Genomic DNA, 26843 nt, shown 5'->3' on the forward strand with positions numbered 1-26843 from the left:
TGTGCCTAGAACCATCTGGCCCTGAGAAACACAGATTAAAAGTCTGGGGACTCCCTGAAGCATCCAGAAATGGGTGGGGGGCACTTGTCTGACCTTGGGGTGATGACTAATGTCTTGGGGGTAATGCCCGAGTGACACTGTCCTCAGACAGGTGGAGGGGGTTGGATGACACTCTCGTGGGTCGCTGCTGGTTTTGGAGATAGGAATTCCCAGTAGCAATTTTTAGTAGTTCGTGTTACAACTTTTATTTTTGCCCCTACCGACTGTTTTTCTGGGTTTCACTGTTCAGTATTCCTTTCTTTTATGGAAGTAGGATTTTTGAAACCTTTCAAATTCAGAGCAGTGGTTTTGTTTCTGCTTTTCCCACCTTCTCTGGATGAAGATTTAAGAATGGCTTCTAGGTCGGCAGGTATCGTTTTGTAACTTGGGTTTCGTGTGGTCTAGAGAAAGTCCTCCAGGTGTCTGATCAGTTCTGACACCTCTAGATGCCACGACCCTGGGAATTAGTCACAGCGAGAAGGCAAGTGGCATTTACATCCCATCCACTCCCCTTTGGAAACTTGCAGGGAGGGTCTCCTGCAGAGAAATGGAGATTGGTATTCAAAGTCAGTGACTGGCTCATCCCCCAGGATCACCGGAAGCTGTTCCCCCAAGACCATTTCCATTGCCATTGCCATGGCAGGCTTTGAATAGAACTGATACATGTTGGAAATGCCAATGGGTTTCATTGGAGCAAAGTGAGTGACAGGGTAAACTCGTGTCCCGACTTTTTGCCGGTTGCTTCCTGCCACAATCTTTCAGGCAGCTGTTCTGGACAAAAAAAGGATAGCTCCAGATTCGCATGGCCAGGATAAGGGTCACGATGCTCTTAAAGCCCCATTCCAAAATTCCTTCCAGCATGGTGTGAGGCATGACAGATGCGAGGAGCATATGCCCTGCAGACTCCCCAGGGTCAATCTGCTCCCGATACGGTTTTTAGCATAAATGATGGAGCTGAACACTCTGAGGAAAGCCAACATCAGTATCAACGCTTCACACACTACGATGTGCTTCCATAGACACCGCTTTATTTTGTTAACCCTCCTTGTCTATCCCAGAGGGAGAAATGAGGCATGGCCGGGTGAGGACCCGGGCCGGATCTGATCCCCCCCTGGCCTGCCTCCAGCAAGAGTCCAGCTTGGTCAGACTCGGAGGAATCCCCTCCACCCTCAATGTCTCCTCTTCGGAATTTTCCATCCCCTAACCCCCCAAACCTGCTCCTTGGCTGTCAGTCCTCACTTCTTACACTTGGGCTTGGGGTTGAGTCCAGTCCTATCCTGAGGTCTCTTTTCCCCCGATGACAACAGTTCCTGAATACAATCTGCTTTCACCACTTTAACTACTGTCCAGCTCCGGTTTTCATGAACAAGTGTCAATAGGCGCGTTAGGAACGACAGCCAACATCCAGATGACACAGACCCCGTTCTAAAGTGTTTCCGGAAACTGTTGTCTAATTTGAGCCGCATCACCACCCTGTGAGGCAGGGATGAGAAATCCTGCGGATCAGAAGAGGGTACGTGTCTCTCCATCCAGGTTGGGTTACCTGTGGACATTCATCGCGGAAGGTGGTAGAGGGAAAACTCACCCCAAGTCTAAGTCTTTATCCTTTCAACTTGGACTCAAACAAAGAGACTTTTTTTTTTTTTTTTTAATTTCCTGAGAACTGGGGGCCAAGGTAGTCTCTGGAGATTTTAAGGGAAATGATGACAAAAATAAAAAGGACTAAGATCTTTGTAAATGCTTTATTAGTTCACAAAACCCTTTCTCGTACGCACTCTTACATGGGATTCTGGGAAGGAACCACGTCCCGATGTTTTTGCAAATGAAGAAACCAAGTTTGGGAAGTTAAGTAACAGAGCTCTGGTCACCAAGTTAATAGGTAGCTCAGTCCTGTGACTTTAGAATTTGTGACCTATGAAACCATGCCCCCTCTCGAAATAAGTAGGTCGCCTTCGATTAGAATGGAGGGACAAAGCAAGTTTTCATAGATTAAACAAACCAACACACAAACAACCTGAAACCGAAACAAAAAATGCAATAGGTCTACACTGGGTAGAGCATTCCTCAGAAACTTTCCACCCTCTCTGGTCATCCTTCCTCAATGGCTTCCCGCCCCATACTCATGTCGACTTTCTTTCGAAGTTTTGGTTTCCATCACTTAGGTTCCCAGTGGTCACCCTGCCACGGGCGATTTGTCTCTCACCCTCCCAGACGCACAACCTTTTAGGTTTTGGGATTTAGTCTTTATTTACATTCTCATCCTGGGTTGTAGAATCCAGTTAGTTTTATCTCGACGATATCATGAGGAAAATGCATTGAGGAATACATTTATGTTTTCCAACAGTCTCTACTTGTTGTGTCTGTCCGCAAACAAAAATCAAAGCAAACCCTGATGCGTGATTTACACACGTTGCTAGACAACTGGATGCATGCTAGTATGTATACAGAATCTCCTCAATTTGCGTAGATACATTTCATAAAATACAGACAGAACTATAATCAGTTTATACCCCAAAGAACAAAGAGTAACATGGGGAAGCTATTCTTCCCTAAATAGAAACCTCTTTATTATTTATCTTGTTATTAAATTATACCTACTAACCCGTTAAAAAATCCAATGCAGAAATGTATAAAAAATAAAATGGAAGCACCTTATGATCTACTCCCATGAGAGAACTATTGGTAATAGTTTGGCAAATATACTTTTAGCTTTTAGATTTTCTAACAGGGATAAGTACGTACATGTGAATATTAGATTATTTTTGGTAGAAGTGGAGTTATAAGCACTAATGTGTATTTTTCAATTTAACAGCATATCAGGAAGATCTTCTCATCTCTATTTATATATCTGTTTATATGCCCATATACTTACATAGTCTTCTGTATTTATATCTATATCTTTATCTCCATATATATGTGTGTCCATATGCATATCTTATCTTTTTCATTTACATATAATATTATATTACCTGGATGTGCTCTAATTTATTTAATTGATCCCATATTGACAGATGGCTTGGACATTTCAGTGTTTCACCATCAAAGATAACGATTCAGGAGCGCCTGACTGGCTCACGTGGTAGAACACGTGACTCTTGATCTTGGGGTTGTAAGTTTGGGCCCTACCTTGGAGATAGAGATTACCTAAAAACTAAAATCAAAAAAAAAAAAAAAAGATGCAGTGAATACACTTCATACATACATTTGAACAACTGTCCAGTTACTTCCTTAGGCACAAATTTCCCCAAGTGGAATTGCCGTTCTGACACCTAACTGCCGAATTGTTTTCCAGTCAAGTTTGCCAGTATACAATTTCCATCAGCAGGGTAGGTGAGTTCCCTTCTCTGGATCCCTGTGATGATGCTAAGCATTATCAATCCTTGAAATCTTCCGAGGCAGATTTTTTTTCACTTAATATAATTCCACTCAAGCTCTAATATTTTTCCTTTGGAAGATAATCCAATTAAAAGTGTAAAAAAAAAAAAAATAAAGTCAGCCACAGCGGTAAATCTAAATATAATGTCAATTAAAGTTATGCAGAGTGAGCTTGGCCAATGATGAGTCCTAAAAAGCTGTTAGAAACACACACAGTTGAGACGTTCCCTTTCCTTTGACTGAACAATGGCAGCCAGGGGAAAATCAGAGAGACTCCCGGCAACAGGCAACACGGCATTTGACATGGCTTTACAAAGCAAGCAGGAGGGTGTGGTGCTGTTTCAAATAGTGCAGAACAGAAACAACCGAAGAGGAAATCTACACTATGTACAGGTCTATATTCTTCATCTGGTCCCAATTATAGTGCAGGTGCATACCTCCTCGTTGGTCTCGCTGACCATCCGTCATTATTCCATCTGTCCACACATCTACATAGGCATCTGTCCATTATTCAGTAGCTGCTATTGTGTTCACTGTGTTGACTGAGTCAACACGCAGTGTCAATTTCTGTGCCAGATGTCCTCAGGGCCCTGTGTCTCTGCCCCTCTCAGCTCTGCATGCCTGTGTCTGGCTTCATTCTGTAAACAAGATCTGACCTCGTGGCTGTTGGACCTACATCCTGTTATCTTCACAGAACCGCCAAACAAAAGATGCTTATCTTTCCCACGTTCACGTATCAATCCCAGGGAAGGAACTGATTAGCTTTGCTTGGAACCTGTTCCCCTCATAGAATAATTCTCTGTGGCCAAGGGATGGAGTGTTTTTATCGGCTAACAGGGGTCCTTGGGCAGCCCTGTTCTGAGAAAGACATGCGCTGTTGACATGATTAACAGGAAAAGGGGGGTCGGTAATGGGATTAGACAGAGCTAGAGCTGCCGATGTTTTCCATGAGAGGGAGGTGGGGGTAAAGTGTGTGTGCGGTGCTAAGGAAGCACTAGGAAGGGAATGGAATTAAGGGCAGAACAAAAAGCAAAATGTGGTTGGGAAATCATGAGTAATTTTGTTGGGCTGGAGGATATGATCTGTGGTGGGAAATGGTGGGCTATGAGGCAGGAGAGAAAGTCAGGAATGAAATGGAACGCTCAGGACTTAGAACAGCATCTCCTTGGAAGAGAGATAGGAGATAGTGTCCATTTTGGAGGGTGGGTTAAAGGACAGGGATTTGGGATCGACCGAGGGGTAGATGGATGGCAGTGTTTGCTTCGAAGCTGGTGCAGCTGTCCAGGTGACTGACGTAAGAAGGTAGGGAGACAAGAAGAGGAAAGTTCATGTGGCCAACAGCAAAAGAGACTTCCCGTCTCTTTGTAGAATTTCACACTTGGGGCTGGATCTCCAGTATCTCCAGTGCCCCGCTGGTCATCCGCCCAGGAGTTGATGCGTGACTCTTTCTTTCTAGGTAAGACCTCTCTCTTCCTAGGCCCACCTGCAGGGAAAGTGTGGCCATTTCTGAGTTGTGCCCACCTACTTCCTCACCCTGGCCACAAACGTGCCTCCCATTCTACCTTTAGCTCATCCTCAGGCTGGGCTTTTGCAGTCTGCTTTGTGCTCCAATGAGCACCTTCTTCCTCATTATTTTCCCAGAAAAGGACTTCCCATTCCCCTTTCCTGTGTTTGCACAACTGTAATGGGACATATTAAAATTATGAAACAATTGGGGCATCCATAAAACTCTTTTTAAAAAAAATTTTTTTAAACGTTTATTTATTTTTGAGACAGAGAGAGACAGAGCATGAACGGGGGAGGGTCAGAGAGAGAGGGAGACACAGAATCTGAAACAGGCTCCAGGCTCTGAGCGGTCAGCACAGAGCCTGACGTGGGGCTGGAACTCACGGACCGCGAGATCATGACCTGAGCCGAAGTCGGACGCTCAACCGACTGAGCCACCCAGGCGCCCCTCCACAAAACTCTTGAGTGAAGCATCCTGGGATGTTTGAATCGGTACAAGAATCTCCTAGTTCATTCATTAAGCATCCACCTGGGGCGAAGCACTGTGCTGTCACTTTGCATATCTTATCTCATTAATCATCAAACAGCCTTGGAAACATTCATTTACTCAGGCAGGCAACATATATGTATCAAAAACCCATTATGTGCCAGGCACGTAATTCCAGAGTAGTGGAAATACTAAAATGAACATGGAATCAAGATCTTACCCTTACGAATATTATAGTCTAGTGGGCAAACTAGGCAATAAATAATCAAATATACAGATCGGTGATATAATTTGGGGTCTTGGATTCCTCAATGCACCTTCCCCATGTAGCCCATCCCCCACCCCCACAACCCCTCCAGTAACCCTGTTTGTTCTCCACATGTAAGCCTCTTCTGTTGTGTCGCCCTCCCTGTTTTTATATTATTTTTGATTCCTTTCCCTTGTGTTCATCTGTTCTGTGTCTTAAAGTCCTCATATGAGTGAAGTCACATGATATTTGTCTTTCTCTGGCTGGCTAATTTCGCTTAGCATAATATCCTCTAGTTCCATCCACAAAGTTGCAAATGGCAAGATTTCATTCTTTTTGATTGCCGAGTAATACTCCATTGCATATATAGACCACATCTTCTTTATCCATTCCTCCACCGATGGACATTTGGGCTCTTTCCATACTTTGGCTATTGTTGATCGTGCTGCTGTAAACATGGGGGTGCATGTGTCCCTTCGAAACAGCACACCTATATCCCGTGGATAAATGCCTAGTAGTGCAATTGCTGGGTCGTAGGGTAGTTCTGTTTTTGAGGAACCTCTATGCTGTTTTCCAGAGTGGCTGCACCAGCTTGCGTTCCCACCAACAATGCAAAAGAGATCCTCTTTCTCCGCATCCTTGCCAACATCTGTTGTTGCCTGAGTTGTTCATGTTAGCCATTCTGACAGGTGTGAGGTGGTATCTCATTGTGGTTTTGATTTGTATTTCCCTGATGATGAGTGATGTTGAGCATTTTTTCATATGTTGGTTGGCCACCTGGATTCTTCTTTGGAGAAGTGTCTATTCATGTCTTTTGGGGGGAGGTGGTTATTTTAGATAAGAAGGTCAGAGAAGATCTTTCTGAGAGGTTACCTTTGAGGGGAGACCTTACTTAAGGGAGGGATCAAGCCATACACAACCCGAGGGAAAAGGCACAGAGAACAGCATGTGCAGAGGTCCTGAGGTAGAAAAGCGTTCAGCTACTTTCCAGAAGGGAAGACCGGTGTGTCTGGACCACATTGAGCAAAGGGACAGGGAAGGGAGATGTGTTTGGAGGGCATGGACCTTGTGGGCACGCTCAGAATTCTGGATTTTGCTTTACCTGTGCTGGGAGGTCACCTGTGAGGTCTGAGATGAAGAGGGCCCAATATGCAATTTCCTGATGTTTCAGCAGATTGCCTGGATCTTGTGAGGAGAAGAGATGGGCAGTGGGGTAATGAGTGGGGCAGAGTGAAAACAGAGAAGGCTGTTAATCACTGCCGTTCAGGCAAAGGACGGTGGTGGCTTTTACGTTCTCCACTTAACAGGTGAGGAAATTGTAGTGCTTAGGATTTATACTGTTATCGCAGACTCTGTAGCCTTTGAAGGAGTGCTAGGGTCTGAATCAATCACTTTTTGAACCAGGTAAGAATGAGAGTTTAAGTGACGTGCCCAAGCGCAAACTGGCGATTAAGGGAAAGTTCTGGATTCAAAGTCCAGTCTGCCTGGCTCCAATACCAGAACCCTTTCATCAGTGCCAGAACACCGTTCAGAATAAAACACAAGTTGATTTCTAGGAATCATTGCCCATGAAAGAGATTATCTTGATTGATAATATTAATCAAACAAGAAATAAGAGAATATTCTCTCTCTCTCTCTCTCTCCCTCTCTCTCTACCATTGGCTAACTTATTACTTCATTTTCGGATATTGGAATTACGATACTCATTTTATAGAAAAAAAAAATTAAGCATAATAACCAGGAAAAGGCACTAATAGAAATCAGTGAAGCAATAACTAATATCCCTAATCAAGGAGTATTGAATCTCTAACTTTTAATATTTAAAAAACTGGTTTAGTATCTAATGTTTGTGTTTCAGATACTATATGCTTTGCGTATGGTATAGCTTAATCCTTAATACGAAACTTCAAGCCGGTATTGTTTCCCCCAATTTATTGGAAAAAAGGAAAAATAAGGCAGGGGTGGCTCACCAGTTAAGCATCCGACTCTTGGTTTCAGCTCAGGTCATGATCTCGCTGTTCGTGAGTTTCAGCCCCGCATCGGGCTCTGCGCTGACGGTGTGGAGCCTACTTGGGATTCTCTCTCTCCCTCTCTGCCCCTTCTCTCATCACTCTCCCTCTCTCTCTCTCAAAATAAATAAATAAACTTAATTGAAAAAAATTTTTTAAAAGAAAACATAAGACTCACAAAGTTTGAGTGATTTGCCTCCAATCCTAAGACTGGTAAAAGGCAAAATCAGAATTAAAACAAAACTCTGAACTCTCTCTGTGTGGAGGGGAGGGATTTGGTTGTGGCATCCAGTGGTGTAGCTCCTTTGGAGCTCCCTGACCCCCGTCACCCTCCCCCACATCCATTTACCAGTCAGCCCGGTACAAACGCCCAAGGCTCAGAGTTACCAGAGCCAGTAGCAGTCTTATGAAGCCAGTGCTGTAGGCATAGTCAGGATGCTTGAGTTGTGTACTGTTTTCTTTGACTCGGTCACTATCCCATCATGACATTGGTTTGAACTGAAATGACCACGATGGAAGATAAAATAGACCAGTTAAAAAAAAAATCACACAGCAGGTAAAGAAGATTTAAACAGGGCAGGTGGTGTGTGTGTGTGTGTGTGTAAACAAAATATTCTTATTCTCAGACTCCCTGATGTGGACAAAAGGGTTGATATCATGAAAGGGGAGAAAAAATTATCCCTTTTGCAATATAAATTTTTCTCTTTCTAATTCTCTCTTCTTTCTTTCTTTCTTTCTTTCTTTCTTTCTTTCTTTCTTTCTTTTTCTTCTTTCTTTCTCCCACCCCTGTTCTAATAATTCTGTTTTCAAATATCATTTTTGTTTTTCCTTATGTTATTGGCTTTTTTTTTTTTTTTTTTTGCAAATGATTGAGCTTATCTGAGAGAGTGGAAACATTGTCCAGATTCTCACGGTTTAATAGCTGGAAAGGATAGACTTTTCCTTCTCATCTATCATTCATGGTTTGGTGCTGTGAGTTCACAAAGCCAGGAGCTTTCAAAAAGTGGAAAATAATACCGGGGAAGTAAGGAGAAGAAGAATGCTAGCATTCTGAAAGAGACTTCCAGCAGCCTGCTGCCCACTCATTTGACACGACATAATCATTCTGCTGGCGGGTAGGGAGCAGAAAATGAATAGATAATCGTACCTCCAAAGTTCCATATTACCTTGCGTGAAGGGCAGACGCCCAGGGGACTGACGTACTCGCTTTCCTTAGCAATGGGAGGCCTTTACGTCTGCAAATTAAAGGAAACAGTCTGAAGGGCCTTGCTGGTTGGAAGATCTCGAAGAGCTTGGCACAGTCATGTCTGGTGTATGGAACTCACTACTTACTCTCTCCTTTGAGCAAGGTGGTTTCGAAGCAAATGAGATACCGGTAAGGCAATACGTGTGGAAAATTACAAGTTGTTGTAGACCTAGAGTAGTTCAACTGCACATGATGCTGAAACTAAGTGGTTAATCCTCCAAGAGTGCCACAGGGCCTTGGCACAGCTTCTTCACCAGCTTGGTGCCCACTTCCCATGATACCATGAGCATCTGGGATGACCCCTCCCAGAAACTACGGGGCCTAGTTACCCTGACTCAGTGTGTCAGTGGCCAACGTGATCAATACTCTGGACGCTTAAGTTCTACTTTCCTTGTCTCCTTTATGGATCAGTAAGTAGATGGGTAAAGTCTAACTCTCAGAAATGCCCGACATAGTGAGAGTCGACATCTCTGTCTTGATCATAGTTTTTATATCCGTACCTTCTTCTCCACGTTGACATCCTCGAGATTGATCCTCACGATTCATTTTTTCATATTAAGTTTGTCTTATTCTTCAGGTCTGATGTGTGTCATTTACTCTGGCTAGAACTTCCTTCTCTTATTAGGCTCCTGGGTGGCTCAGTCTGTTAAGCTTCTGACTTCGGTTCAGGTCGTGGTCTGTGAGTTCGAGCCCTGCGTCGGGCTCTGTGCCGACAGCTCAGAGCCTGGAGCCTGCTTCCGATTCTGTGTCTCCCCTGCTCTCTGCTCCTCCCTTCCTTGTGCTCTGTCTTTCCCTCTCAAAAATAAATAAACATTTAAAAAATTTTAATAAATAAAAGGAGGCACCTGTGTGGCTTAGTTGGGTAAGCATCTGACTCTTGGTTTCCACTCAGGTCATGATCTCTTGGTTTGTGGGTTCGAGCCCTGCACCAGGCTTTGCACTGATGGTGCAGAGCCTGCTTAAGATTCTCCGTCTCCCTCTCCCTCTGTCCTTCCCCTGCTTGTGCGCTCTCTTTCTCTCTCTCACAAAATAAATAAACAAACTTAAAAGAAAAAAAACCACACAACTTCCTTCCCTTATCAGCTATGATTTGCTTTTTCTTTATTCTGGGAGCTTACCTTCCAGTTCAGATAAGCTTCCTGGACCCCATTCCTTGACATTCTCCCCAAGGGTAATGCCAACAATGGATTCACAACGGAGTGCAAAACGAATGTTGTCGTCTGTTCTTCGTGCACTCACGTGCACAATGTCTGACAAACCTGGAAACACAATCACGTGCTGTACTGACATGGGGCTCGAACTTACCAACCGTGAGATCGTGACCTGAGCTGAAATCGTGAGTCGGACGCTTAACCCGCTGAGCCGCCCGGTCGCCCCTGGGTTTATTTTTCGAAACCTACCCTTAGGCTCTCTCCTTAAATCTACATCGCATGCTACTTTCATGAAAACTCGAATTCAGACTTCAGAAGTCCTATCAAACGATGGCAATGTAATGTCGCGAGGTAGCCAAATTGATGCTCATGTTAGGTAAGAGTGGCTTAAAATAAAATACATTTACAGCACCGTGGTGGAAACAAAAGAAACAAAATAAGAATCACTATCCGATAGATTTAAAATTAACACCCATCTCAGTAAAAGAGCTCAGAGAATGGACAGATTGCTCTAAAATAGATTTAAAGAGTCAGTGTGGAGTGCTAAGACATTATCCACGTGTGAGGTTGTGATTCTCAGCGCCTACTTCGGAAAATTTGTCATTTAGATAAAAATTAGAAATGTCATACAGCCTTTAGGAAAGTGGGGTTCCTCATCGTTGTCTGAAGGGTAAATGAGAAATAAAAAAACAAGTGTGGAAGATGAGAGCACATTTGATACCAATATAAAGTATCCACAGGATTATTGCAAAAGTAAAATCCATTCTGAGAAATGGATTAAAATGCTGAAAGGCATATAAGAAGTCTGAATACTGGCCCTGTGCGGCACAGTGCACAACAGTCACCACTGTGTGAAGATTATGACTGAGGAAACTTAGCATTTTCATTATTATTATTATTATTATTATTTTGCAAATTTACTCTTGAATTGTCATCAACTGTCAGAAAAACATGGGTGTCCTAGCCCAGAATCCAGTTCAGTAATAATCGCTTAGAGTGCTGTCACCTCCGGGGGCGGGGGGGGGGGGGGGGGGTTAGACTAGTAGACCAGTGTAGACCCTGGTGTTATAAAGAGCCCGAGAACCCGCAAGGAGAGTTCATAGCTTCTTGGAGCTCTGTCCCTTTGCTATAGAGTGTGGGAAATTGTGTGAGCCGACGTATTTAAAAATTATTTATCACTGTGAAGCTTGAGACCACTGTACAGGAATATTCCAATACGTTATTATTATTGACACTACTATGATAGCTGAATCCTGTTTCAATCTTGCCTTAAACTATAATTTCTTTCTTGGGGGGGGGGTGCAAGAAACACATTAAAGCAGCTGCTTACGGAAGCACAGATACTCGCACTGAAAAGAATCTCTCTGTAGTTCAGCGTCTTGTCCTAGTCAGTAACCTGTTCACCGGCACTAGGTCGGCCGATGCCTGCTGTGTATCATTCACTAAAATACTTGACTAAGCAGATTCTTCAACTCAAGAAGCAACACCCCAACTAGCTGGTGCTGGTGTCGTCTCCATGTTAGTTGAACCGAACTGAGCTACCTGGAAGGCAAAAGTGTTTTTTCAGTGTTTACAAGGCAGTGTGTGGCATCAGCAGCATAGACAGAGGTCTTCAGCCAATCCAGTCGCCTTCATGCTGCCCCCTTAATAATTGCGTTCCTTTTTCAGAGCAGCTCATAAATATGTTACCACTTCGGGCCCGTGGTTTCAAACTGCATAAATGAAAAATGATCAAGGCTTCCTTCCTCGCTGCGAATATTTTAAGTTCCAACATTAATAGGCTCATTTCTCTTTTCTAAGCACCAAAATGAGCATGGAAAATAATGGGTTTTACTTTCCTGATGCCAGAGAAACTACAGAAATGTAGAAACATTGAGGGTTGTTGTAAAAACAAAAAAAAACAAAAACGCAACCAAATAAAATAAATTCTTGCCTCCTGCAAAATGCTGTCTTTTAATCTGAGATAAACCATGGGGTTTCAACGTTATATTCACTTGTACGAAACTCACATGACATCTCTTCTAGGACTGGGTGAGGTGGAACCGGCCGTAGATGTGTGTTCAGAAATTGTTACTGGTGAAAAAGCAGCACGAAGGGTGACAGCAATGTTCAGAAGAACACTGGTGTTGGGAACAATGGCCCCGAGATTTCCGACGTTGAGAAAGTGAAGGCCAACGGGAGGGAGTGAGAGCAAATATTTACTGAGCCCTTGCTATGTTCCTGAAGTTTCCCAGGGGATATGATTACCCACGTTTCACAGAGGAGAAGACCCAAGTGTCAAAAACGTCCATCTGTCACACCCCTGATCCCGGAGAGTTTTTGTTATGCTGTTTCACTGTATTTAAAAAAGAAAAAAAAGATAGTAGGGGCGCCTGGCTCAGTCGGTTAAGTGTTCGACTTTGACTTGGGTCATGATCTCATGGTTGGTGGGTTCAAGCCCCGTATCGGGCCCCATGCTGACAGCACAGAGCCTGCGTGGGATTCTATCTCCCTGTTTCTCTGCCCCTCCCCTGCTTGCTCTCTATCTCTCTCCCAAAATAAATAAGATTAAACTTTAAAGAAAGGACAGTAAAGTAGAAACAAATATTTTGAGGAGGAGAGAATAGGCATTTATACCAAAGAGCCACAATCGCTTCGGTTAAACCGAAGCAGGTCCCGTTAAGGGTGACGAGAGGGGACTTAGGGGAGCAAGTCCGCTGTTCTCCTGAGCATCAGGCGAGCTAGGCTATGATGATCATTTGGACTTCATGAAACATTTACTTTACTAAAGGCAAATAATAAAAGAGAAAGGTTTTTAGAACGCGAGTTGTGATTTTGGCTTAAAAAATGTGGCCACCGTAAGACCCTAGCTTTGTGGTAGGAAGTCATCAACAAATGGGTAATTCATCCAGGTCCTTCCTACTGGCAGTAGTTTGTGTGTGTGTGTGTGTGTGTGTGTGTGTGTGTGTGTGTGTGTGTGGGCGTGTGTGGTTGAAGGAGAAGACGGGAGGCTCCTCTTTTCTGATTTTGCCGCAAGCCAGGCTTACGCATGGACGGTGACTGAAACTGAGCCTGATCAATGTCACTCTGCCTTGTTATGTAGTAAGCAGTTCATTCAGCTTCGATATCTGGTATGGGTTTCATCATCCTTGGACACTGTCTTTGTGGCTTCTTTGTGCTTCCAAAAGATGGTCTGAAAGCCTGCCTCATCAAGACAGCGTGGCGTGGTGCACAGAACATGGCATTTTGAGACCCAGGATTTGGTCTCATAACAGACTCTGCCGCTTTGTGGCAGCTTGACCTTCATCCCCACTGTCCCTGCCCCTCGGTCAAGTTCAAACCTTTGTCACCCCTCTCCTGGTCCTCTTGCCTCTGGTTTCCTACTCCCTGGTTTAGTCAGCTGCTATTTCTGGATAAACTATCCAGTCCACATAGTTTGTCATTTCAATGCCCTACTTAAGTCTTTAAGATGATTCCTCATCTGGGGCGCCTGGGTGGCTCAGTGGGTGAAGCGTCCGACTTCGGCTCAGGTCATGATCTCGCATTCGGTGGGTTTGAGCCCCGCGTCGGATTCTGTGCTGGCAGCTCGGAGCCTGGAGCCCGTTTCAGATTCTGTGTCTCCCTCTCTCTCTGCTGCTGCCCTGCTTGCACTCTGTCTCTCTCTCTCAAAAAAGAAAACAAAAACATTAAAAAATTAAAAAAAAAAAGATTCTTCATCACCTAAAAAATGAAATGTGAACTGGCAGGCCCTTTGTGATCCGGTCCATGCCTCCTCCTCCAAGCAGCCGCTCGCACCTCGCTCTTTGCGGCCGCGGATGAGGTCAGATGCGGTTTCCTGGTAAGTTAGGGTATTTTGGGCCTCTGTGCTGGATTTGCCTAATGATCCGGGCGATGCAGCTTTCAAACTGTATTAACCTTCCAGAACCCCTTTTGTTGCTCCCCATTTCAGTTACGGTTAGTTCTTTGGAGGAGAGGAACCGCCGTTGTCCGTCTCTTAAACCCTCACGACACCGCAATGATCTGCTCACTTGAGCGCCTGGCTCCTCCAGGGATCTGAGCTCACGGACGGACAGACTGTGGCGTGTATCCTCTCCATGAAAGAGCCAGGTCCGCAGCCTGGCACAGGGCTGCCATTCAGACAGTATTTATTGAACGAATGACATTACTTAAGCCTTCTTGTCTTAAAAACTCTGAATTTATAAGATAGGAGGAAGGACAACACCCGCCTCAGGGAGGGGTTGTGAGAATAAAATTAAAAAAAAAAAAAAAAGCGAAAAAGAACTTTTCAATTGTAAAGGTCGTTATGCATCCTGGTTTTTATTATGTTGAGGGAGGTCCTGGGAGTAAAGCGTTGTCTTTTCTCTTATGGGCTTTTATGACGCCACAGATTTGATTCAAAGAGGCAGGAATTGGACCAAAGTCTAAGGATACAGGTCTAAAGATTCCTGTAATAGACAATGTTTGGTGTAATTATTAACATTTCGACTTGCTGATGAGGCACACACTGCTTTTTAATTATCTTAGCTTCAGGAAAAAAAAAAAAAAAAAGAGATCCATTAAGAAACGAAAGCTTCCTAACAGCTTGGTAGAGCATTATTTGTTCACAACCACTAGCAAATGTATTTTGCCGAATGCCGCAAATCCAGTTTTTAAAGACTGAACCACATCTAGTAATAATTTCATAAATATTAATGGAGAACATGCAAGTGGAAAGTTAAATTAAAATGCTACCAAATGGCCAGCAGGCAGCAGAAAATGAGCAGGAATCTCTAATCAGTGGAATTCATGGCTGTGTAACTTTCATCCTCCCATCAGAGTACAAAACAGAAGTCGATTTTTCTCCTACTTCAAATCAGTTCATGTTGAGGGAAAATGCAAATCAGCTCAATTACTGAAGATTTAGAAACAGGCTATTCTTTGTGGTGAGTCTCCTTTGCCTGGTCTTCGTTGCATGCAATTGGCTGGACCCATCGACTTTAGGACTGTGGTCTTCTCATTGGGTTGCAGGGCAAGACTTCACAAGATTTTGGGGAGGGAGAGAGCAAGCAGTATTTTCTATTCATGCCTCATTGGTTTATCGTTTTGAAGTTCTGGAGTTTTTATGATTCCGTCTTTCAACCAGCATGTTGAAGATAGGATTGACAGAAAGATTTCAGGCTGGGCTACAGGAAGAGTCTAGAGTTCTGATTAGCTGGGCTCAGTGATGCTGTAAAAGTTAATTTTGGATTATTTTTAGGATCGGTGTGACTCCTCTATCCCATATTGGTTTCGCCCATTCATTTATCCGCCTAGGTGACAAATGTTCACTGAATCCCCGCTATGGACCATGTCCTGTGCTAGGCACTGGGAATGGAAAGTTGAATAAGATGTGGTCACCTGGTTTCCTCCACAGATTTCCCAGGCTAATATAGTACTTACCTCATAGTTGTGTTGTGGTATTGAGGAAGTTATTAGAAGTGAAATGCTTAGAACAGTTCTTACACACGGTGTTGCCTTATAGGAAGCACCGTGTGATGGTAGGGGCAGGGCAGTCGCAAGAGGAGGGGCTAACAGCATGGAAGAGAAATGGAGAAACTGAGAGAAATCAGACCACTGTGGTTTCGTATTCATGCATATTTTTCTTATGAGAAAAAAAGGAGGGATTGAAGCACGAAGGGCGGGAGAGTGAGATTATCACCCTGTATTCCATAAAGACCATTGTGGCTGTCGTACGGAGGGCGAAATTAAGCTGACAGGCTAGAGGGCTCAGGATGAGTTATAAGGCAATTAAATTAGGCGAAGACAAAGAAGACAGTGGGCTGAACAAAAAGAATAGCATGGAGGAGGAATAATGGGGGAAATATTTGAGATTTCGAGGAGGGAATTGGTGAATATTGGTAATTCATCAAAAATGCAAGGCAGTGAGGGAAGACGTGGATTCTCTGTCGATGTCGAGGTTTCTAGAATAGGTGGCTGGTAGACAGTTGAGCCTTAAAGGAAAAAAGTGAAAGTAGAAGGGGGGTGGTTTTTTTTTTTTGTTTGTTTGTTTTGGTGAAAAGACTTCGAGTTCACAGCTTTCTTAAGAACTGTATCACTCAATAGAGAATGCACTTGGCTGGATGCAAACTCTGCCAAACCAGCTGTGCAATTCTTGGACAAGACACTTGACCTGTTTGGATTTCCAGTCCCAAACTCACCTAATGGGATTAATGCCATCCTAATTCAAAAGGCTGTTGAGAAAGTGAATGGAGACCATGTCTACAAGAGCCTCTTACTTGGGATAACAGAACTTAGTATGTGCTAGCTGATCTGACTCTGAAGAGTGGTGACGATTTCACACCAAATGGTTTGTTCTGTTTCTTGCCCAAAGGACAAGAGCTATTCATATACTTGTTTATTCATGCGCTCCATTATTTAGCTATTTATTCATGCATCTCTTCTTTTTAAATTTTTTTTTACATGTATTTATTTTTGAGAGACAGAGAAGGACAGAGCACAAGTGGGGGAGGGGCAGAGAAAGAAGGAGACCCAGAATCCGAAGCAGGCTCCAGGCTCCGAGCTGTCAGCACAGAGCCCGACGCGGGGCTCGAACTCACAAACTGTGAGATCATGACCTGAGCTGAGATCGGATGCTTCACCGACTGAGCCACCCAGGCGCCCCTACGTCTCTTTGGCAAGAATTTATTGAGGCCTTTCTGTGGATGGCTAATGTGTCAGGTGCTGTGACAGGGAGGATTCGCTTTTGTAAGGAGGGATTCCTTTAGGTGGCAACTGTATCTCTGTGCTAAAACCATCATCAGATTAACTTTGATCATATCTGTAACCCTCCTCAATAGTATGAGAATGTAACAAAGATGTCCTTCAGCATTTCAAAGGACCCGACCTGACCCTTCTCATAGCTATTATGACAACAGAAGGTAGCACTGGATGGTTGCCAGTGAGTTAATATGTATTTTCAATTTAATGAAATTTCTTGGTGGAAAATTGTTAATTGTTATGAATAGCAAGAATATTAATAATAACTAAAATCTATCGGGTATTTTCCAATGACTTATACTCACATCTACTATTTCAATTAATTCTATGAGGTGAGTTCATCTTCCCTACCCCCCAGAGTTTGCAGATGAGGAGACTTGGCCTAAGTGAGGATAAATATCTTGGTTACTTGATAGAGGTTAAATGTCTTAGTTATTTGATAGATTGAGCTGGGACTGGTACCTAGGTTTGTGTGAATGCAACTCCTATTATATTTGCTTGTAATGTATTATGATTGAGTAAAATGTTGATGTAGCATGTTGCCCATATTTCAATATGTTCAGAAGGTAATGTTATCTTGACTTCTCTAGTCTGAGTCAATTTCCTCCTCTGTCTGTATGTGTGTTTGTGTGTGTGTGTGTGTCTGTGTGTGTGTGTGTGTGTGTGTGTGTGTGTATAGTACATACACCTCTTTTAGCATACAGCCTACTATTCTGTTGTTCAATTGACTTACTTCTCTGTTTCCTTTCCTCTAATATGAACTTCTTAGAGGCAGGGACCATGTCTTTTGATCTTGTACTTGGCAAACAATGAACAGCTGGAACACATTTGAGGAAGGAATGTGTGTATATATATTAATTACAGATTAAAACTATTTTCTAGTGCTCATCAGAATCTTTCTGCCTTTGATAAAACTAAGGATTTATACTGATGATTATACTTTAACTGATGTAGAAGGTCAAGCTTCCAAAATCTTGTCAAAAGCAATCTGGTCCGAAAAGCCTCTGATGCTCAATGATGAACTCTCTCTTTTGTGTTTCCACGTCGTTGCCTCTATTACTGGAGATTTATTTGTAAATTAGAGTTATTTATCTATCTCATTTCATATATCTTGATTTAGCTGCACTGACATTGTCTTCAGCTGACAGAGCTGCATGGAGACTGTTGTGCTTCCCCAGGAGCCAAAGATGCTGGAGCCCTTCCAGCCAGGGCCCTTGTATCCACCTTGAGGTGAAAGTCTTTCCCCCCCGAAGCCAGTCTGAAAGGGCCGGAAAAGGTAACTATACCATCAGGTGCCCAGAGATCAGTGCAAAGACCTCAGAAAGAGGAAAACACAAGGAAATTCAACACCAACAAGGGAACATAACAACTTTCCAGTAACTGACCTCAAAGAAATGAAGATCTACAAGTCACCTGGAAAAGAATTCAAAATAAATTTTAAGGAAGCTCAGTGATATTCAAAAGAACACAGTAGACGTCTCGATGAACTCCAGAAAGCTATACCTGAACTAAATGAGAAATTTAACCCAGAGAAACACATCATAACAAAGAACCAAACCAAAATTCTGGTGTGAGGAATACAGTAAATGAAATGAAAAAATAAAACATAGACCTTCATAAGGCAAAAGAAAGAATCAGTGAACTTGAAGACAGATTTCTTGATATCTAGTCAGAAGAGAAAAGGCAAAAATTAGAATGAAAAAGAGTAAAGAAATCCTACGAATATTATGGGACACCAGAAAGACAAACTCCTGCATTACGGGAGTCCCAGAGGAGAGGAGCGAGAAAGGGACAGAAAACTTATTTGAAGAGATAATGCTTGAAAACTTCTTCAGTCTGGGGAAAGATATGGCTATCCAGGCACAAAAAGTTCAAAGAATCCCAACCAGAGATTTTCACCAAGACACATTATAATCAAGCTCTCAAAAATCAAAGCAAAGAGAATTTTGAAAACAAGAGAAAGAAGGTTCATCACATACAAGGGAATGCCAATAAGACTATCAGCAATTTCTCAGCAGAAACCTTATAGGCCAGGAGAGAATTGGATGATATAGTCAAAGTGCTCATGCATGTGTGTGTGCACACACACACACACACACACACACACACACACGTCAACCAAAAATACTTTACTCGGAGCCCTTTAAAATTTTTATTTTATTTTTGCCATTTGTCTTCTAGCCTAGCACCCTTGGCCAAGTGTTTTGGATTCTCTCTTACAGTTTTCTCATCACTTTCCAAAAATAGAATGATAAGAATTCTATTGGATCACAGCGTTCAATGACCAAAATTTGATTCTTAAGTATCTGACATATTTAAGTCTGAAAAATCAAAGGGAGGCCGTCAAAAGTGTTCTCTGGAAAAATAGACAAGCTCAGTGAACACAGAAACAATTTCCAATTCTTCTGTCGAGGCCGGGGGTTTGGGGAGCATAGTCTGTGTGCCCTGTGAAAGGGATCAGGAGGGCAAAGCCCTGGACTGCAACTGCCATGCTTAGTGGGTATTCTTGCTTCCCTCTGGATTCTGTGAAACCGCTCTATGACCTTGCTAATAAACCCAGAATTTTGCTTATGTTAGAGTAAATAAGTCACTTGCAATGGAAACATTCTTTAATAATGTACAGTCTTAGTCACTGTTCTTCCAACTGTAAAAATTAGTTAATTTCTCCAAAAAAGTGCTTTTGAAACGTACTAAATGAGATGATATGTATAGATGCCCACTACAGGATTCGGCACATGGTGGGCACTCTCTAACCATGGATTGCTTCCTTCCTTCCTAACGGAGAGTAGAGCTGGAGGAAGGTATTTAATATATATCCACCAGTCCAAACATCTGCTGTCTAAAGGGAAAATCGAGGCCCCTGGAGGTGACATGACTTATCGATCTGCAACTCCTGTCTCCAGTTCTGTAAATTTACATTCTCCACTTTTTCCACGTGTCGATTTTCTTGGATAGCGTGGAAAGTGAATTCTATGGTGGCAATGGTAAAAAAAAAAAAATAAATAAATAAAAAGAAAAAAGACGTAATAGAGAATTAGACACCTGAGCTTCCTGCATAGATATCTCTACAGTACAAGTATTCATCAAATATTCACCAAGGTCTTGTTGTTGTTAGAACATGGGGTATCCAAAAGTGTGAAGCACGGATCTGGCTCCCAATCTACGTTGGAAATAAATAAGTAAATGATAGCCAGGTTTGCTCGTCGGTTCTTATTTTAGCTCTTGTGTTTCTGGTAGACAGGGAAGGGTTTCTTTATATTTTTAGCATGACGACCTTCTAGGATAGGTTGGATTAACCCATTTTACAGATGAGAAAATGATGGTTTTAGTGAATTTAGACAAAATGTACATAGTAAGTGTCAGAGATGGTGGGGAGGAGAGCAAGGGACAAGTCTGATTCTGTCTCCTGTACTTGTGCCCGTGACGTTCCAGCTTGAAAAACAGTCATTTGGACCGGAGTGGAAAAAGATTGCCTCAGATCATTTGCTCCCATGGAGCTTTCTTCCCCCGATTTCCCCAGATGCCGTCAGCGTCAAAATCTGCCTTTCCTACCCCCTAGCTCTGTGAGTCAACTTCATTAAGTTCAAAGAATCCCTGAGTAGTTGTACATTGAATTTTAACCCTCAAGTGAGTGGTGACTGGAAGTCACCCTCTGTGCCGGATACAAGCCCGTCGTATGGGATGAATGCCTGAAAGCTACAATTTGGCCCGGAAATCCAAATCCAACTCCGGACTGCTTCCGCCACGTCAGGAGATGGTGGGATCAAAACCTCATTTAGGGCTGATGGTTGAAATGAGTTCTTAAAGATCATTCTTTAATAAAAAGTGGTAATGATCTCAGCATTAACATTTCTAATTTCACTGAGCCCTGATTAAACCTTTTCTTTCGGAAGGAGGATGTTGAAAGTGTGAGACAGGTCAATTATCGAGGGGAGAGATGCCCTCCAATATTTATGCGTAAAGCTGAGTTATGCACGCTTTATAACGCACACCGGGTGATAGTTGGGGAACAACCTCCATCTTATCTAGTCAGGTGTCCCTCCAACATTCTTTCAAGAGGGGGATTCGAGGGAGGCCCATATTGATTTTACCATCATGGGACTTTGCCCTTGACCCTGCAGGCTGGGCTTACTGTTGTGTCTTCCGTCTGTCCTTTGAAGTGGAAATTGTCTGGTTACCTGCCCTTTTCCCTCACCAGTGACAGCCCCTCAAGGACAGCGACGATGATGTAAGTACCTTTATGTCCTCCGCACGAAGCATAATGCTTGGCACGGAGTAAAAACCCAATACATGTTTGACGAACGAAATGACTAAAGGGCTGATTAATCTGAATGGCTCCTGTTTTCATTTACCAGCATCCCGACATCAATCCTGTACGCTCCCAGATAATTTATTTCTTTTTTAACCTGCAGAGCAAAATGCTTTAGCAAAGCACGTAGGGCGGGGTGGAAGGGAAGTTAAAGAAAATAACCCACCGAGAATAATAAAATGCAAACTTACATCTCCTGGATTTCAGAATGAAAGGTGGCGTTTCAGATCCAATTTCCCGTGTGAATTTTTGGCTCGCGTTTTCTGACAGGAAAGCTAAAAACGGATCTTTTCACAAAAGAGGTATTTTTCTTCTTGGCCTGGAAAATCAATTTCCATGTTAATCTTGCTCCTTGGAATGTCCTCCCCCACCCTCTCCCACCTAGCAAAATACTCTTCGTCTTTCACAGCCCAGCTCAAATGGCAGCTCTTTCAATAACGATAATCACAGCTAATATCTAAAGAGTATTAACTCTGGGATGGGGCTGTGCTAAGTGTTTTACAGAAATTATGTCCCTTTCTGTTCACAAATCTCCATCAGATCAAGACTACGGTTTATCATACATTTGCAGATGAGGAAGCTAAAGGTGAGAGAGGCGATGTCACTGCTGGAGCTCCATCACTAAGTGGTTCGTAGGTTGGATCGCATGGCTCTTGACTTCAGTGGGACTTTAACCACAAGGACACACTGTCTCCCTCTGAGGCCACCTGTGACTCTTCAGACAGAGCCAGCCTTTCTCTTTATTAAGACTCAGCACCGGCCCTGGCCAACTTTTAATCCGCACATCCTCCAGTGACTACCACAGCCGGTTCTCCATGACTCCAAGCTCAGCACTTACGACAGCAATTTAAGTAACAGAGTTGGGCCAGTCTTCTAGAAAAAAAAAAATGTCTGCTTCTCTCACTCCTTTGCTCCTTGGACTCCCCCGTCTTTGGCCACTGCCATTGTAGTTTCCTCTGTCTCTGCCTCATCTCTGCTGATCCAATTTCTTACTCATCTTCAGTTTTTACTTGTCTTCGACATGCTCTCCATCAAGAACCATCTTGTGTTCTCTCTGTCTAACAAGGCACCAAGAGAGGAAGACGTACATATGCAGCGTTGTCCTAAAAAGGGTGATGAGTGTGTTTTATTTTTTTATTAATTCTTTGCAAGTGATGACTGCGGTCTGGGACATTCGTGCCTATCCCCACAGCCCCGGTAGAGCACAGAAGGGATTTAGAGCTCAGGTTCAAGGTGGATCTCCCCACCTGACCCTAACTTTCCTGAGAAGTGATGCTTATCAATCCTGAAAGGTGTTGTGAGTTAGACTTCCTTTTCTCCAATCACGTTTCCTTCTTAGAAGAATCCTTTCACATATAATCTCACAATAGATACTTCTGAGGTAGTCAAAGATAAAAGCATCAGCATATAAATCACATCCTGGCAAAGTGTGCTGGGGGCGGGTGGGGAGCACCCATGGGTCTTGGAAGGCTAAAGCAAGAGAGAGATCGCCTGGGGTTTTGTTTTGCCGTTTCCACGGAAGGCAGATGTGAAGCATCCCCGAGATTAGTGTAAAATCCTCACCGTGTTAAGAATTAAATCATGAAATGGTTCCCTTCTCCTCAGGAGAGATAAACTCATATCTTACAAAAGTCGCGTACGCATGTTTTCTTCGTATCTCAGATATATCACGTAAGTTGACCACCTTTTTCTGTATATACTAGTGTCATGGAAAATAATCAATTCGGAGGAACCATGAAAACATGGTTAAGAAGATGGATAATCGCTCATCAGCCGTGGCTTGGAGCAGGGCCTAAACGCCCCGTGCTTTGGTGTTTTCACTGGAAAACTAGGGCTAGTGACAGTAACAACTATTTTATTGGATTGTTGTAGAGACGGAATGATTTAATACATGCAATGTCTTCTCGTGACTACTAATACTCGTTCACCGTTATTATTACCCAGTGGAGACAGCACTGACTTGGGAGAGAGAAGACTTAAGTCTCATCTCTTAACCAGCCGGGTAGCCCCAGGAAACTCAATCTTGCTGGACGGAAGAAAGCTTCCAATGTGGGCCTTGCTGGCAGGTACAGCTTCATGTGATGCTACGGTCTATGCTGCCCTCGGTTTCCCAGCAGCTCAGGCTGCCTACAGCCGATCATTGTCGCCTCCAGCCACAAATCTACTCTCCCTCTCCCTCCTTCCAGGCTTGTACCGTGTGGGCACGTGGTACCCCCAGCCCCAGCAGTGGTGTCTCCCACCTTGCACCCTTGCTCACGCGGTCCTCCTCGCCTTGCCACTGTCTGGCTAACTCGTCTGCTTAGAAGACACTTCTCGGAAGGGCATGCTGACTCCCTGAGTCCGATTAGAAGCCCTTCCTTGGCATTCGCTTTACACAACCCAGCGTCGTCACGGCATACTTTAATGTCCGAATCTTTCACCAGAGGGGCACCTACATGGGGAAAAGATTGTATCTGTTACATTTTTTAACTTTGTTTTTATCATTGTGTTTTTTAAAGCGTGCATCTTTTTAAAGCATCTGGTGCCCAGAACATCCTGAACACCTAGTATGAGCTTCACGAATGTTGGTCAAGACCCTGGCTGCATGGAAGGACCTTTGTCTTCTCATTTATTTAAAAAAAAAAAAAAAAAAAAAAGGAAGGGGGGAGTTGATGTTCCCGAGCTGGGGCGGGGGAGGGGTGACAGCGGCTCATGAAAATCACCCATTGGGTTGCTAATTCTACACGAACCTGCCAACAGCTCATGAGAAGCCCGGGCCTAGATTTTTAATTCCACCTTGGTGTCCATGAAGGTCGTACAGGGTACGGGGAGGGTGGGGAGGGAAAAGGAAATCCGTGAAGTATTTCTCACATTTCTGAAAGCTGGATGGCCTTGCTTATCCATCAAGATTCTATCTAAGCCAAGTCAGCTTCGTGTCCCTTTGCTTTTAGGTGGAATTGTGTTATTTCAAAAGGCTCCCCCTTATGTTTCATGTTGACCAGATATTTTGATGGCAGTTAGCTTTTTGTCTTTGACTATTTTAGAATGATAATGAAAATTAGTTATTATTTTATACATGCACTTTTACAGGTCGGAAAAACTATTCCAACACTGACAATGAGCAGCGGTTAATTCAGTAACGAATTTACCTGGAGGTTCCGAGTAGGGACAACTGCAGAAGAGATGGCGGCCATCTTGTTCCTTTTCTGGCTTTTCCGGAAGCTCGGTGTATTTGTCTGCTAGGCCTTCGACAACAAAGCACCACACAGAGTGGTTTACATAACACAGATTTGTTGTCTCAGTTTCGAGGCTGGAAGTCTGAGAGCAAGATGTCAGTCAGCACGAGTGTCACCTTCTGAGGGCTGGGAGGGAGAATCTGTTCCACCCTCTCTTTTTGACTTGCAGACGTCTGCGTTCTCCCTATATTTTCTCACATCAGCTTCTCTCTCTGCAAGTCTGCATGTAAATGTCCCCTTTTAATAAGATCACCAGCTATGTTGGATCAGAACCCGCCCTAATGGCCTCACTTTAACTTGAATGCCACTGTAAAAACCCCTATCTCCAAGCGGAGTCACATCCCGTGGTTCTGGGGATTAGGACGGAACCATCTGAATCTCAGGAGGGGCACAATTCAACCCATCACACTGGGGGACTACTCAGACCTGGGGTGTTGTGACCTCCAGCATGGTGTTGGCACCTTCAATATTTACCATTCACCACGGACCCTCCAGCCTGACTTCATGCCTCATGCATTTAGAGAGAAGCACTTGGATAACATTTCCTGAATTCTAATTCCTCTTTTCGTGCTGCAAAGCTGTTATTCTCTTTGGTATCTCCTTTCATCAACCTGGCTGCCAACCAATGTCTAAAAAAAAAAAAAAAAAAAAAAAAAAAATCCCAACACTGCAAGCTGAGTTCCTGCCTCGGGTCGATGTGGGTTTATTGATATTCCAGCATGGTTTCCTCCGCGATTTATGCTCTGCAGTTTGTGAACCACAGACCCAAGGGGAAAGGAGATAGTGAAAGAGGGGATTTTTCGATCACTTTATATGCAGTAAGTGAATCTCAATTTCCTGCTATGTTATTTCAGAGTCCTTAAATATCCTTTTCTCAGCCTGGACATTAGAAATTACAAAAGCTCTACATTCTTCAGAATGAAATATGAATCCTGTAAGACCCGGGATCAGAGCAACCTCTTAATAATGGGAACGTAGCTGCGGACATATGCATCTTTGTCTGATTTGGGGTGAAAGGAAGATGCCTATGTTGGGATCCGAAATGGTGAGAACAGCCTCAGTTCTACGAGAGACCTTATCGTTTCTGTATCTCGAAGGCAGGAACCATACCCCTCATCCTCGTTTCCCCCGGTGTAGGCACAAAGTGCAGGAGAGCGAAAGAAATGGGGACGGTTATTTAGAGTGTTGCTCTCTGCTCAGGGCAGGACTTCTGAAACCATACAAACCATGATGGAGTAGGGAGCTCTGCAGAGCAAGATTTAGACTAGGAGAAAGCGCACAATGGTAGAACTGGAGAGAAGTCCGAAATTGTCTGTGAGAAAGAACAGAGACGCGCACCTCCCTTTCTTAATGTGTGTTGGTTTCATAAGAAGACAAAAACCAGGCGATTGTCTGTAAGAATACGATAGCTTCTAACATTCTATTTCTGGCTGAGCGTAGAAACAATTACAGGTGGCTTGCACAAACAGAGAGACAAACAGGGTGAGGGAGACAGACATGGAGGGGACGGGATGGTGGAAGTTTCCATCCCGAGCTCGCAGAATACCAGCCCATTGGCTATACAAGTCTCCAAATGGATTGACTTAGTAACGAGAGCTCACTAGAAAGAAAATGTGACGTTGCTGGAGGGTTCTGCTCCAGAAGCTACGGGCAGTTTGTTTCCAAGCCTTGAGGCTTGCACAGCAGTAATTAGCAACAACAATAAGTACTTCAGATGTGTGGCACCGTTTGTGGGGTCCTCTAAGCAGCCCTCCAAGGCCGGGGTGGGGAGCTCCAATGACGGGCCAACTTCTCCCGATCGTAAAGAGTCCGCAGTTGGGAATCTGAGGTCCAGGCGCCATCTTCCTTGCCCATGCCCTAGCTGGAAGAACCTGAGCCCCCCAGGAAAGCCCTCAGAGACAGGACTAGAACTTGGGTTTCTTTGGCAGCAGCCGAGAAGTGCGTTCACCTCACCTTTTCCCTTTCCTCCCAGACTATGGATTTTCTTAGGTCAGCTCTGCCCTGTGACTTCTTTGATAGCGGGAAGTCTGTCTTCTCTATGGTGGGTTTTGTGTGCAGACCGGCTGAAGAAACGACAGAGAAATTGCACCACGTGAAGGGATTATTTTTTTTCCAATTCGTTACCCTCAGGAAGCTCTTGTATTTGTGGCCCAGATCCAAAGACCATGTTCTTCAGCGAATCTCTGGTCATCAACTCAACTGGATTATTCCCTTCTCTTCTTGGCGTTCTCCCTTGCACGCTTTATTTACTAACTATCCACTAATTGGGTGTAAGCATTGGACACTCCTGATGACGGTCCATGCTATGAATTTCAATCTGGTGGCCAGTGCGGTGGTCCACCTAAATCCACCAGATCTAATCATGCCATACGTAAAACCCTTCATTGGCTCCTCTACCTAAAAATCAAAGCCCAAGCTGCCGTAGCTGTTGAGGGGGATGTGGGTGGGCGCAAGGATGGGAGGCAAAGCTGGACCAAGGCAGGGGTGGGTCGTAGAGGACCACCTGGTTAAGGAACTTGGCCTTGGGAGCAAATGAATCTGTAAA

At 43.8% G+C, this 26843-nt stretch overlaps 1 long non-coding RNA gene across 1 annotated transcript; it reads right to left on the reverse strand.

The window, feature by feature from the left end:
* Positions 1-19603: 19603 nt before the first annotated feature.
* Positions 19604-24655, reverse strand: LOC147582239 (uncharacterized). The gene is made up of 3 exons (XR_015248678.1): positions 24212-24655; positions 23324-23514; positions 19604-21402 (listed from the first exon to the last, which is right to left on the reverse strand). It is a non-coding gene; the product is annotated as an uncharacterized LOC147582239 (long non-coding RNA).
* Between the last annotated feature and the right edge of the window lie 2188 nt (positions 24656-26843).

The sequence above is a fragment of the Puma concolor genome, chromosome A3, assembly GCF_028749965.1.
Source record: "Puma concolor isolate L17-30 chromosome A3, mPumCon1.1.hap2, whole genome shotgun sequence".
In the NCBI taxonomy this organism is placed as follows: domain Eukaryota; kingdom Metazoa; phylum Chordata; class Mammalia; order Carnivora; family Felidae; genus Puma; species Puma concolor.